General features: G+C 38.1%; 1 protein-coding gene across 2 annotated transcripts in view; it reads left to right on the top strand.

The window, feature by feature from the left end:
• The first annotated feature begins 587 nt into the window (after positions 1-587).
• Positions 588-15,369, top strand: part of ptpra (protein tyrosine phosphatase receptor type A) — a 42,903-nt gene continuing 28,121 nt past the window's right edge. For both annotated transcript variants that reach the window (XM_038295480.1, XM_038295470.1), the window contains exon 1: positions 588-1,000. The gene's annotated coding sequence lies outside the window, so the exon portion shown is untranslated. The remainder of the gene's footprint in view (positions 1,001-15,369) is intronic.

Here is a 15,369-nt window from a genome sequence, read left to right as displayed (position 1 = left end):
TTCCGTTCTAAATGTTAGGGAGCAAATAAAATGAATACAGTAGAATATTAATTTCCTGCAAGCTTTGTTACATAAAAAGTAATAATTAACACAAGAAGTTTATAAGAACCGATGTCACAAGTGAAATTCTTCATTGTGAGATCAAAAAAGTTCTACCTAATCTAATATATTGGGAAAATGAGACCCTTTTTTTGTTCCAATATCATGCTCTACATATATATTACCTGGTGAACACAATGAACACAATAAAAAATATTTTTAATACATTTTTAATAATTGTAGATAGCTGGTGAACTACTTCACTTATGAAAGAAAAATGTAACAACTTAAATACGTTTTTTTCCAGTAATTAAGATTACATATATCCTATCCACAATACAAAGTGCTAAGATGTTAATTTCTAAAGTGATTCGTTGAAATAAATACAGAAAAAAAAACTGCTGGATGTGCAATAAATGTGAAATCTGAGCGCTGCAGTGTGCTGCATGCAACTACAAGGCCTGCCAGCAGGGGGCGCTGTCTGCTATGAAGAAACAGTGAATCGGAGTCAGGGCCTGGCATGGGAATTTTTTTTTTTTTCTCTCTCTCCTTCCCATTCTTCCTATGCAGACAGACACACAACATGGCGGACTAGAATAGTCGGCCGACGCGCCCGGATACAGCGGATAAACTGCGGAGGTTTCACCATCCAAGGAGCAGAACAAAGGACTCTCCATCCCGGACAACACTTTGGGAGGATTCGCTGTATTTTCCAGGAGGAGCCATCTTTATCTGGATCTAGGAGGAAAAAAAACTGACTGCGAAGTGTTGGCAGTGTGTCCCAGGTTGCGTTTCCCTCCCACCCCCCAACCCCGCTTACACTCCTCTCTGTTCCCGGGGTGTGGAGACAGGGGCCGGGTTGGAAAACGTGGAGGAGAAGGAGCAGATAAACTCCCCTTGTCTGCTGGCCATTTTTTTCCTCCCTAGAAAGGGTTCCCTTCTGGGCGCCGCAGGAGTTGTGGTGAGTTTACTTGTTTTTGTCGGGCAAAAAAAAAAAAAAAGAAAAGAAAAGCCGAATCCCCACTTGTTACAATGTCGCTGCGCGCGAGCCTGTTTCCTCACCCACCAACAAGCACTTTGTTTCATCTTTCAGCCACAAATAAACCCCCCTGCGTGTCAATGGATAGGAACAAGAAGTGGGATAGAGTTAAATACTTTTAAACTGTAACATTCAGAAGTAGCTCGGAGGCAGGGAGGGTTTCTTCTTTTTCTTTTTTCTAAGTGAAGGGGGGCTCCGTGAAGGAAGGGGTAAACTTCTTCTTCTTCTTCTTATGGGATTTTATGGCGGTTGGCAGACTTGTGAATTGTGCATTACCGCCACCAACTGATATGGAGTAAAGCAAGAAAACAGGAAACGATTCACCCCCCCAAAAAAAAAAAAAAAAAAAAAAAAAAAAAAAAAAAAAAAAAAAAAAAAAAAAAAAACCTGTGTAACTTAAACCAACATAATACTAAATCACATTTGCCCATATAATTTTAATTTACTCTAGGTCATCTTAACTCTGCCAGTTTCTGATGGTCCCATCGGTCCTCCCATCATACTTCCAACCATCTCCCAGTTCAAATCTTTAATGTCCAGATATTTTTCTGCAGCCTTCACTATTATTTTGATTTTTTCCGTTTTTTTTGTTGTCTGTGCAGTACAATTAATAACTTCTACCATGAAAAGAACAAAATTTGTCTTTTTAACAATAAGTGAGTCTTCATCAATTTTTAGAGATTTCTCTAGAGGTTTGGAATTTGCTGTGTGTTGAACTGTAGGTTTGGGTTTTTCTGACTGAGATGGGATCCTTTTTGCAGCTTCAGCGTAGGTTATTCCGAGCTCAAATTTCATTTTTTTAATTTCCTCAGACCTTTTGCTTGCTTCACAGCCGCGATAGGCAGCAGTATGTTCTCCACCACAATTACAGCATTTTATTTTAGCTTCTTTTCCACATTTTCCGTACTCATGTTCTCCTGCACACCTTCCACACCTCTGTTTCCCTTTACAAACTGCTGCAATGTGACCGAATTTTTGGCATTTGAAACATCTCAATGGTGGAGGATTGTAGATTTTGACATTATAGCTTATGTAACCGATGAATACTTTGCTTGGTAATTGCTCTTCTTCGAATTTAATTAGCACAGATAAACTGTCAGATCTTTCTCCGTTTCTTGTTGTTTTTAACCGTTTTACTTCTTTTACTTTTGCACCTCTTATGTTTTCCAGAATCTCTTTTTCAGAAATTTTTAGAGGAACTCCTCCAATGACTCCCCTGCTGAACTTTTTGTTCTCCATTAAGCTGCACTGAACTCTTATCCCGTCAATTTTGTTGATCCGTATTGCTTTGCCTTGCTGGGCGCTGTCTCTGCAGATAATTAGCAGGTCTCCACTGTACAGAATTCTGGCACCTCTGACTTCTCCGACAAGTTTATTGATGGTTTTTGTTAAGTGAACCGGATTCCAATTTGTAAAAGAGTCTGCCTGATTAACGACTTTGAATATGACTTTGAATTCATTTTGTTGTGCTGTGGAATGTATGGAATGATCATCACTGGATTGTTCTGAACTAGATTCCCCTTGAACTGATCTCTGTTTTTTCCGCTTTTTCTCATTTTTTGATGTTGCTATCTTCCAACCTTCATTGTCACTATTTCCCTCTTCCATCCCACAAGAATCGCTTCCTGTTTCCTCACTACTCACGGCCCAAGACATTTCTCCATAAGCAGCTTCAAAACACGCGCCATGCACCAAACGACCATCCACATGCAATCTTTCCGGCCTTCCCGCCTTCGAAGGGGTAAACTAAGTGCGACAGGGTCATTAAAAGAGGCAGGAGAGGAGGGGGTCCCTGGAAACTACGATGTGTTGATCAATGCTTTGTCATTATTACACGTTTAGCAACAGGGGGGGGGGGAGCGTGGGTCCGTGGGTGGAGGAGTAGGGTGGCCTCATCGTGGATTAGGTCGTAAGTAACATTAAAATGTGTTCCCCATCAAATCTTCCCCCTCCTCCTTACAGCCTCTCCCAAAGTTTTAGTAATGATTAATATACTGCTCTGGTTCAGACAAATGGGTGTAACCAGGCCAATCATATCACTTTAAATAGAAAAGGTATTAAATTTAGGTAGCCTAAGTAAAAGTTTTTTTCGTCATTAAGGTGACTAGAATATTATTATACATGATAAAGTATGGATTGGAAGAAAATAAAAATCTTGTAAGTAAAGTAAGGAGTCCCCCTTTTACTCTGCTGTCCTTTTATAAAGTCATCCACTTACAGATTCTCTCCAGCTGTAAGAATATGTCTGGACAACTTATAAAGTTACAGCAAAGCTGGTCAGAGCGAATGCAGCTGAACAGAAACCGACATTTGAGGCTGTGAAAGGATTGGACATCAGGCTGGGACAGGACATGAGAGCAGAGCCAGGGCTCCAGTCAAATGCTTTAGATCAGGGGTCTTTTTATTGTTTTCCAGGCCAAGGGCCCCCAAACTGATGGCGAGATGTAGCGGGGACCCCCTAACTATATATATTGTGTGAAATTGTGTTATATCTAACTGGTCCTAATGTCACTCTATTACTGAGGGAGTAATGTAACTAAAGTAATTTCTCCCTGGGATTATTAAAGTATTTCTGGTTCTGATTGCTGGTTGATGGGACAGTTGTTGTGAATGACACGGTGCCCAGCTTGAAAGAGCTCCTGTGTGTCGCTTATTGTGTGCATTGATCACTGAAAGACATATTCTGCCTCCATTTATCTGTTTACTAAAGTGTGTTGAATTCACGTTAATGTGTATTTTAAGACATTTCAATTAGTCATTTTCATTAATCACTGAATCACTGTAGATCCATGTGGTGCAATAGTTTCACTCCAGATCTAAATCTGTGGCAGGATTGGACAAGAACTTCTTTTTTTTTCCTTTCTTTTTTTTAATGAGCAGAGGTATAAATGACATGCAGCTGTAATCACTGCGGCTCTGCTCTTCTGTTTTCAGATTATCAGGCAAAACTTTTAAAACTGGTATTTCGTTTACGCTGCTAAATTATACACTACTTTTGGTGCTGATCTACCATAGGAAATCTCAGTGAAATAAATGGAAGTGGTTGTTGTGACATGACTTGATGGGTAGAGCTCAAGGCGATCCTGCTGAAATTCATAGCAGGATGGTGTTTCACTATCAGGAGGAATCTTTGAGCTGTCGCTGAATCTGCTGCCTGGAGCTCAGCGCCTAACATCTGGTTCAATTCAGCTCATTTCTCCCATTCCTCTGCTTGTCCACACCATCTCCATGTAGGCCTTGTTATAATGTGGTCTCCGAGTCCAGAGGTGCACCGTCTCCAATCCCTGTGATGCTCCACTTTTTTTTTCAGAAGGATTGACCTCTGCTCGTCAGGTCTGAACATGTTTCACCGCTTTTCCAAAGGAGCTGTTGCACCATCTCTGCTTGTCAAGCAGCACCATGTCATCAACACTGATTTGCAGAAGAGGGGAGAAAAAAAAGTGCCTGCCCATATGACAGAGGGAAACAGGGCTGTCATCATCTACTCAGCATCTCCTCCAATCTATTTTAAGAAATCAGAGTTATTTCCTACTTGGGAAGCTGAAAGTGGGCTGACTGATATTCACATCACACTTTATTGTCCTAGTTTCTTAAAATAAGAATAGCTTGTAAATTTCCTCTTGGGAATTCTGCGGGATATATATCAGCGTGGAGATTGCTGGTGATGTTGTGAAATTTCACAATTTCAGCTCTGTGGCACATTATAATGAGCTGGCGGTTTGGGTGGGGCGAGAGAGATATTTTCTTTTCCACCTTTAGGCCAACAAGTTTTTTTTTTTTTTGTGTGTAGGAGTGCTGTGACTTAGGTGTTAACACAGAGGAAATGAGCATGTGTTCTTATTTATAGTGATTCATCCACAGAAAAGAGTATCTCATTAAGATTGAAGGATTTTATCCAGGATTTTCAGCTCTGCCCACAAGCTTTATTTTGTAAATACAAAAAAAGATCCCTGCTGTACATCCTTTTTGATATGAGCAGAATTTCATAATTATTTCTGTTTAACAATAAGAAAAATCAGCCTTTTAACCCTTTGACTTTTGTTGAATAATTATATATTGACAACATGAAAAAAAAGGGGGGGGGAAATAGTTGTTAATCATCACCTCTAAAAGCAACCTGGAGCTGCATAAATCTTTAAACCACTTGCAGACCATCCTTTTTGTCTGTTATATTTTTTATCTTTTGAGGTGAAGTGAGGCGTAATTGTAAATATTTATATCTGCCTATGGCATCAGTCGGACTGCCTTTTCAAATGTACTCAAAGTGAAAAAGCGCTGTAGGGGACCTTCCTTTTTTGCGCTGTGGAGGCATTTTTCTGAATTTGAGCCTCTGATGCTTGTCTGTCTGATTCGTTCATTGCTTATCTTTCAGAGGAAAGGGAGGAGATGTGTGCTGTGGGATGGTCATGTCTGACATCAGAGCTGTCACTTTAGCTGATTGGCCTTTTTATACCAAACCTTACTGACTGCAGCAAGGATGTGTTCAATGTAAAGGGGCCTTTTGTTCTTTTCTCTGTTATAAGGCTTTTTGCATTTACTTCTTATATCTAAAACAAAATATTTTCTAATAACATTTCCTCCTTTTTTTTCTAAATCAGTAGTTAACTTTCTGACCAAAATAATCTATGTTTTATTAAAGGGGAACACCGTTTTTTTTTTTTTTTTTACATTGGGCCCTTGATTTTACGTTATTACATCATGTTCTAATCACCCGTATAAGCTTTTTGTCATTTGGAGCTGTTCTGAAGATATTCGGTGTTGTTATAACCAAGTAATGTCTTCCTTTGGGCAACGACTTGAAGGCAGAAACTAAATTGTTCATAATTTATTCTTTATAGTATGCCAGCATTCATAACATGTAGGCGAATCACTGTCCCCCAGACATCCGTGGTTATTATTATATATATTTTATATTTATATATATTTTTTTAAACAAAGAAGAGTGTGTATGACGTCATCAGGTTTCAAACGCAAAAGTGTGCCCAGAATTCATATGTCTAATAAAACAACACCTTCCTCAGTCCTTTTACAGAGGCAATATGTAGCTTTCCTGTCCTTTAAAAACATCTCAAAAGAGTCATTGTTTATAAAAGCAGAATAGCTAAAACAAAATAAGAAGACTTGATTCTGCTAAAGACTGAAATGCATCTTAAATGCATATTAAATACAAAATATACTATAAGCATATGTGTTTTAATGATTTACTTTGATCATCAGGCTTTCTATAAAGGTGTGACAGACACACAATTGGACACTGGAGGAGGCAGGAAGCGGCATGCTCGAGTGTAAACGGTGGACAAAACAACCATGACAGACTGTGTGACTCCTTTTTTTGTATTTATAATTTCATGCTCGCGCCATGATTTGGAGTCGCAGGTTTCAATTGTCTCTTCGTTCTCACTCCACTCTGCCAAACAATAGTATGTACAAGCCAATTGCTCCATGATGCTTCTTTCCTTTGCTAGAGTTGGTCTCCTTTAAAGTTTATGTTCAAATCTGTGATTACAAAACTAACAAAACCTAAAGCATAAATGGTTAAAGCAGCCAGTTATGATTGATTTGGCTCTGAATGCTAAACAGCCATACAAACTATGCTCAACATGCTGATATGTGTAGCATCCATATTTCTTTTCTGGGTTTTCTTTTTCACTCTTTACAATGTTGCTAATAGAGAGACTCTTGGCTGAATGTTTTCGGTCCCTCCGTGTTCTTCTCAGGAGAATAAGTCACATGTCAAGTTATCAAGGAGTCATATTAAAAACGAGAGGAAATGTGCAGCAAAGGTTGGTGGAACAAATTATACAATCCTGTCTAGAATGGCAAAAACCATTACATCCGTAGGAGCACCTTTAATGACCTAATGTTCATATACTTTCAGATATTTTACTGTGCTCAAAGGCTGCTGAGTATACAGAAGTGTTTTTAAGTGTAAAATCTATGGCTTTGTTCTGGCTTCAGCTGTTAAGCTATGAAATGACTCAAATCACTTTTAAGTACAAAAGAAATCCCGATCAGTTTATCCATGCTCAATAACAATAAGCGCTGTTTATTTACTAAAGATTAATGGTGTTCTATGGGGTCAGAAAGGGGTCAAAATGTTTGTAAACTTTTAAATCTAAACTGAAAAAATAGCAGTTGAAATTTAATGTCAAATTTTTACCTTATAATAAGAGATACTAAAAAAGCAAACTTAAAATAACAAGAATATAATCTAAATTCAGTTTAGTATTTTAATTATACTTTTTGTTTTAATTTTCTTTTTGCAGTTTTAGGTTTTTATATTTTCAGATTCAGATCAATTTCTTTCAGTTTCTATTTTATTCTTTAGTTTTTTTTTTTTTCACTTTTTTCGGATTCATTAAAACACAATCTGACAGGAGTGGGCGGGGAAACGTGATTGACAGCTAGCAGCAGCAGCGCTGGAGAGACGTCCCTTTCCATGTTGCATTCATGGACTGTGGGAAGTCAAACTTTTTTTTTAACACATTCTCTGCAACATTTATTTGCCTTTTTGGCAAAATCCCATCGTGAAAAATATAAAGACATTTACACTGGAACTGTCACTAGTTATCATTCCAGAATACATTAATATATATAAAAATAGACAGCCACTGTATAGACAATGAAACCTTCCCATGACCACAAAGTAAATTCAACGTCCGTTCATGGAAAGATGGCGTCTGCACCGAGTGGTTCCAGCAGCTCTGCTGATCAGGAAAGTTAAAACTTTTTCAAAACTACTTTGTCACAGTCGTAAGTAATGCAATGATAATACAATTTTTCAAGAGGAGGGGAAGAATTTAGATTAAATTCTTGTTATTTTATGTTTGCTCTTTTAGTTTCTCAGATTATATGGTAAACAGTTGACATTCAGTATCAACTTGTATTTTTTTTCTGATTCAACTTTTATTTTTTCAGTTTCAACTAAGATTTATAAGTTTACAAACATTTTGACCCCTTTCTGTCTCCATATGTTCTGTAAGTACAGGCCAGCATGAGGTTTTTGACATGTTCTCATGACAGAGTTTTAACCCTGTAAGCAGCTGGGATGATCACAAGATGCACAACATTCACATGTTTTTTTTTTTCTTAAACAGGACAGAAAAGTCTGAAATATCTAGAATACTACGATGGTGGCTGCAGGTCGATGTGTTTTTTTTTTTTCTTCTCCGTTGTTTGGTTCCTTAATCCACTCGGTTGTTGGAATCTCTTTATTATTCATGTTTTACTGCTAGGAATCTGTAGACAGGATTGATTATTGAATGCAACACTATCAAGTTGGTCCAATGCTTTTGATTTACACACATTCTCAATGGTGATAAGAAATCTGTTAACTGAATAAAAATCAGTCCTATAATTTTAACAGATATGCTAAACGGCTAATTTAGACTTTCCACGCTTGCAGAGTAAATAAGTAAAATAAAGGTACATCTACTCAGTGTATATAGTAGTGCAAAAGTCATGAAAATATCTGTGTTCCAGAAGAATGAACGTGAGGCAATTTTAACAGTTTTTGTTTCCTCTGAAGTGTTTTAGTCTGACTGCCATTTATCAGGGCTAAAGCGAATGGCCACAAGGTGGCCGGTGGGAGACGTAACCCGCATACATTGGGAGTGAAAGATCAGCTGTCAATTTGAGTTTAAGGAGTTTTTGCTCCCTGAATTCGGCTTAGAAGTTATCATCTCAACATATATTTTTCTTTCTATGAATGCGACGTATCTACCTAAGAGCTAATAGGTGGCACAGATGACATACTTCAGTGTTGACCCCGTTACTGAGCGAAGAAAGAAGAAGAAAGAAGTTAAGAGTTTGAGCGTTAAGTGTTTTAATCGAAAGTTTTTTAGGAGAAAATTTGTTTCCAGTTTTTCTGTTGGGCTTTAGCTTTTATTTTTTTAAGAAAATATTTCTAAGATGTTCTTTGAGGAACTTGACAAAATAACTCCATACTTTTGTACAGATATCTGTAGGGGTCATTATTGTCAGTCTGTCTGAAACATGATTTTTTGTTTTGTTTTGTTATTGTATCGACTTAAATTGCAATATTTATCCATACGGCCACCCAGCCCTACTAAAGAGGGGTTAAAATGTGAACAAACTAGCATATAATTATTGTAAAATATTATGGAAATCCTGTTTAAGGGTGATGGATTTCTTCTTGCTCTCATATCATAGGCAGCTTTGAAAGATTACTTTTTAATTACTCTAATTTGACTTGTGCCGAAAGATAAAAAAGGAACCAAGAGAATTATAGTACATCTTTTTGATTTAGTACATCAAAAATGCTGTAATTGCCATTAATATCTGGAACTTTCTCTTTAGAGAAAAGGCGCATGTGATTAAGGAACCCAAAGTGGGCTTGTTGGAACAACTTTCAGCCTGTTGTGGTTTTCTGAACTCGTACACTTTGTTCATTCTATGAAGTAAAATGAGATCCGACATCTGATTTTAGCTGCATCTAGAAATCAGTTACGGTGCTTGAGTTTCAAAGGGCAGAGGTGATTGTGAATCGAGTTTCATTATGGCCCTACAGCCATCCTTTTGGCCTGGAAACCCAGTTGAAGGTCACAGTGGCTTTTGTGGAGAGGCCATGGGTTTGCGCCTTTAGATCCTCTCTGTGTCCAATGTGGGAAAGCTTGAGAGGCCCCTGGCATCTCCTGTGAGAAACCCCACAAAGCAGCAGACACAGAGCAGAGCCTCACTGACTCACCAGTCTCGCTCATTAAAACAAGTGAGTTTTCTTGATCCATCCATTAAGCCTGATGGATCAGAATCATCATTACAGGCTTAATAAAAGACACTGCGGTCACTCTCGCCCTTGTAATTAGCCAGAACAGTAACCTCATGCTTTTCGTCATATTTTTATCAACTCAGCCAGCTTGTGAATGAAGCCAGCGGGAAGACAAACCACACCAGCAGGGAGTAGTAGCCCTCAGAAAAGGAAGTCGGGAGGATTGTGGCTGTTGTATGTGGCACCGGGGACGTATAATCTGTGGTCTGTTTTAGAGCAAGAGACCTAGCAGCCCTGAGTTAGACGTACTTTGCTCTCCCGTGAAGAGAAGCATTCACAGTGATCCTGTTGCCTTAGACCCCCTCTCACTGAAGACATAGAAACAGTATTAATATGCCATGAATGGAGACAGACAGACGGGCATTATTCAGCGCCGCAGCAACTAGCGGAGCAGGATGCCTTGTAAGAAAGCCAGAGGAAATATTTCCCTGCATGAATGGTAAAGTCCCTTTTGATAAGCGCTGCTTGTGTCATATCAGCAAGGCCTGAAGACTCCAAGTCTGTCCAACCTCAATCTCTTTTCTCCTGAGGAGTTTGTGTAAATAGGTTGTCCTTCTTTCCCCCGGTATTAAAGAGAAGATTCATAATTTTAACTTTTTGTGTTTTTCATATATATTCAAACATCACAGTTGTCTTGTCGATTTCCAATCTCCAATTTTTGCAAAGCTTTGACCTACTAAAAACAATGTATGTATGAACTATAATGTATGAAAATAGATCAACTTTGTTTTTCTATTTTTCCTGGTTTAAGAGATCAATAACGATTAATTTTAGGCACAAAGACGATGTCAAATCTCATTCTCTTTTAAAACAAAACATGCATTATCTCATCGTTGCAATTTTAAACTACCTATAGCAGTGTTCATCTTAATTCTCTAGTGGTATGTATCCCTTAAAATTTCTAAAAGGTTGTGAAATTTAGAGATTGAGCATGTGTCATGATCAAGTAAAGGTAAAACAACAGGAATAGCCTTCCTGTTATCTGCTAAAAGTCCTGCTCTCTCTCAAATCCTACTCAAAGTGTTAAAACAGGATCCTTTTAATCCTTTTAAATATCTTTCTGCCCTTTAGCGCTTTATCTGACACTTAGGCACCATTTAAACCTCCCTTTTGAAACAGTGCTGAGAACGGTGCGAGCACGGTAACTGAGATAACTGGAGTGTGAATGGAACCCAACTGAACTGGATCGTACTAGACACAACCGAACTGTGCTAAATCTAGTACTAGTTCAAAAGTAGGGCTCAGCACGGTTCAGTTGTAGCATGGTTCTCTAATAACAAAGAGTGCATTATTAGAGTGCATCATTTCCTATTTACAGTCAGCTGACTCATTTAACGGCAGCATGTCAGACTTTGCAATTCACAAATCTTCTCACCTGTTCTCAACACCAACTTCTTCTCAGCCTATTAACAATAAGTAGCATCAAAAGAGCGTGGTGTGGCCTGGGATAATGCAGAGACCGAGGCTCTCATTGAAATTTTGGCAGAGGATGCTATCCAGTTCCTGAATGTTATGGGCGGCGCTATTTTTGTATGCGTAATTCCCACCTTCAGAGCTGTAGTATCGTGGACCGCCGATAGGAGGCAAGGAACAGTGCTAGTGTGATGTGTAAATGGTCGTAAGAAAGTGGCGGCCTAGTGGTTAGAGCATAAGGCTTGGAATCCTGAGGTTCTGAGTTCGAGCCCCACTCCCACAGACTGCCAATCTGGGTCTCTGAGCAAGACCCTTAAACCCAGATTGTTTCACGGGCGCCCCACAATGGCAGCCCACTGCTCCCCTACGGGATGGGTTAAATGCAGAGGTAAATTTCTCCAATATGAGATCAATAAAGTTAAATTATTATCAATTATTATTAGATGACCCAAGCATGGATCGGTTTCATATGGGTGGTGTAAATGGGGCATTAAAGGTCTTGAGTCTGCTTCTTTCTTTAACAGGTATTATACTAAATTGTGTTGTTACTGCAGCCTATTAATGTATTTTTTTGATGCGTTAAATGATTTAAAAACATTTGTAGCACTGTGCTATTTTTTCTTTTTTTTTCTTTCTGCTGAATCTAGTTTAAAACATGACCAGGTTTGATCATATATAAAACTTCTGGTCTTTTTATTCATATTATACTTCAATGCTTTATTTCTTTTATCAATTTTAGCTTGAATTTCAACTCCTAAATTCTTTTGCTCCTTGAAGTATTTTTCATTATGAATAACATAGTAATGAAGGACATAAATAAATCCATAGTAATCAAAACCAGCAAATTTCCATTGAACAGTCGCCACATCAAGTAGGCACCCTGCACTGATCCTATGTCTTGGCCTTTTGGTTGTCATGGGGATGTAATTGGACTTCTTTATATTCCATCTTTAAGTGTCCCTTTCACTGTGTGAATGAAATGGCATGGGGAGAGCCAAGACCTTTTCACCACTGTGTGATTGCACTCTAAAGAGCCAGAGGAGGATTTTCATTAGCCAGCGGAGCTCATGAAGCACAGAAAATCCCACAGCGGTGTGAACCTGCCGTGGATAATTTTCTGCATTGTACATTCCATCTTGCAGGATTTTTTTTCCCTTTAATATTTTACAACATGGGGAAAACCTACCGTATTATCCTGCATGGATCCGATTAGAAAAAAAACATACGTTTTTTGATAAATGCACACCAGTATTCGTGAAGCTGGTATTTCATAAGGCAGTCCTTACAGCATCAAAAATTACTGATCAAAATAAATGGTATACTTGGAGTAGGATTGGCTCTTTACACTTAACTAAAGAAGTACAGATTATATAAAGTGGCATTATTGATCAGGGTCAGTAGTGAACTGTTAGCATCAGCTGTACTGGTATATACATAGTTTCCTAGCCTTTTTTATTTAATAGATTAACAAATATTAAAGCCCAGTTGAGTAGAAGATGTAAAAGAACTTGCTCTTTTCAGTGTCAAATTAATTCTGATCTCTAGTTCAGCTTTTTTCAGGCCTGCTCCTTAACTGCCCCTGCCCTGCATGTTTCAGGTGTCTCTCTGTTGCAGCACACCTGCTTTAAAATGATTGTAGGACCTCCTCAGCAGGGGCCACACATGCCTATTAATCTTTTATTCTTATGAATCAGGTGTGTGGCAGTAGGGAAGCTTAAACATGCAGGGTGTTTTTTAGGGGATAAGATGTTTAACTTATATTTAGACATGGCTCTAGAAAGGACATTTTGTGTTGCCAAGTTCAAGTCTCCCAACTAACTGGCAGTACACAGTTTTCCAGGAAACAAGAAAAATGATTTTTTTCTCCCATTTACTTAAAGCATGTTGGACAATAGGTTTTAGTTCACACAAAAAAGAGCCATAATCAGCTGTTTCATACATCTGATGTTTTTTGGTTTGTTCACTGTAGCTCAATTAATTAATTCATTCATTCATTCATTCATTCATTCATAGAAGTAGTAATGTTTACTTTTCTGGACAGAGGAATGATGAGATTTCATACACTGTCAGGGGTAAGAATACAATCAAATAGAAGGGGATGATTTATACATAAAAGAAAGAGGGGAAAGTATTTAGGGGTTCAATCCTTACTCTGAGATGTCCTTTTTAATGTGAATCATTCATTCACAATTACCATAGAGGAGCTTTTTTAGCATTAAACATAATCTCTGTATTTTTCCAGTCGACTTGGTCGGCACCTTGACTGAGGTTTTTAAAACGTGCACAACATTTCTCAACATGTTCTGTTACAGAATTGGGTGTTTCAAACGGATGGGATGGTGTAATAAATTGTGATACCTCCCATTTTGGTCAGCCTTAAAAACAGCCAGCATGCTTCCCAAGAAATCACCTTCTGTCCGGAAGCATCTTTTTTTGATTTATACTACATTTATCAGGAAATGCCCTTAGCTGCCTGTCAGCTAATGCTAGGTAGGGTAACTTGGCTGGAAGTTTTCAGTATTCAGTATGTTCTAGTTTGTTTCACCTGTTTCTAATTTTTGCAAATTTCTTGCATTGCCATCTTTTATTCAGTGTCTGCATATAGCTAACAGGATTATTAAAATTTGTATTAGTACTGCAGTCAGCTGAGACAGGACTTCCTTCTAACCCTCACAATAAAACGCATATCGTTTGTTACCTATTAAAAACAAATTAATAAATAAATGGTGATCAATTTATTTATTTGCTCATTATAAATATGCAAGCAAATCCATTTGGTTTATTTTGGGTTGTTCTGCTAACTGTAATTGGTCAATAAACCCACCTTGGGGTGGGGAGTTACTCAATATTATTATATATCTGAATATGAATTGATTGAATAGAGAAAACATTTTCAATATTTAAATATATATGTTGCAATTATAAGACTAGAATTTTCACTAACCCCAGATTTACTATAGAGCATGGACTATTGCTGTATTCTTTTTTAGCGGATGCGTCCTCTGAAGGACCCAGCCTACCTGGACTGGGTCCTTTGAAGGCTGTGAAAATGAAGGTGAAAGAGTTAAGCCATTGATTCGAACAGGTCAAGCCTTCTCTAGGGCCGTTTGTCAATTCACTAGAACGCAAGTACGGACGGGGGTCTGCGGTTGGCCGGGCTGCGTTAGCCTCGGAGCTCCGCTGGTTGACGCGGGTGCTCTCAACTTCGGAAATTGTTTTTTTTTTTATATGCATTAATTTGGTGAATCAACCATATAGTGATGATTTAAAGTATAATATTCTAGCCTCAAATGATCTTAACACTTACTTTTATTGAACAACAGAAAAGAGAACTTTCAACTTTAATGGAGCGCTCCATTGAAAGCTGCTGCTGCTGCAGTGCATGCTGGGATAGCTGTCAATCTCAAGAACGCACAAGTCTGCACTGATGCATGCTCGGTAAATGGGGAGGGGCGAGAACAAGATCCAGGGACTTTGTCCGTTCTCGGTCTGCTGTTTTTTTGAATTGGAACAGTACTAGGGCTGAGGTTGATGACATTTCACAAGTACACATATTAAAAAACGTCCTAGCTAGGGATGCACGATATTGGGATTTTGGCCGATATCCGATATGCCGATATTTTAAAACTCATGTAGCCGATAACCGATACCGATGTTAAAGCTGGACAAAAATAAGTAGTCTTTGAAAATAGCAGTTTTGTTATCCATTTCTGACACTTTGAAAAATAATATACTCAAATATATTTTCATATGCTGATATCAAATTGATTTTTAAAAACGCGGTATCGATATATTTTACTTTCAAAATCTCGTAAATTTCATCGTTCTGTTACAAACTCTCGTGAAATTTTTCAAATTCTTGTCAGATTTTGTTAGTAAAATAGATCGATACCGCGTCAATATATCAACATATAAAAAGATGGCAAAATTTTGTGAATTTTCGGGGGATTTCGTAGCATAACGATGACATATAGCAATATTTCATTAGTAAAAGAGATTGATATGGTGTTTTTAAATGGCAATATATCAGCATATGAAGATATTGTGATATTTTAATGTATCAATATTTTTTCCCACGTCTTTAGAAGTT

Source organism: Cyprinodon tularosa, unplaced genomic scaffold (assembly GCF_016077235.1).
Source record: "Cyprinodon tularosa strain WSP-4 unplaced genomic scaffold, ASM1607723v1 ctg11, whole genome shotgun sequence".
Classification (NCBI taxonomy): domain Eukaryota; kingdom Metazoa; phylum Chordata; class Actinopteri; order Cyprinodontiformes; family Cyprinodontidae; genus Cyprinodon; species Cyprinodon tularosa.
Note: the sequence above shows the minus strand (reverse complement) of the source record. Positions and strands in the feature narration are given on the sequence as shown.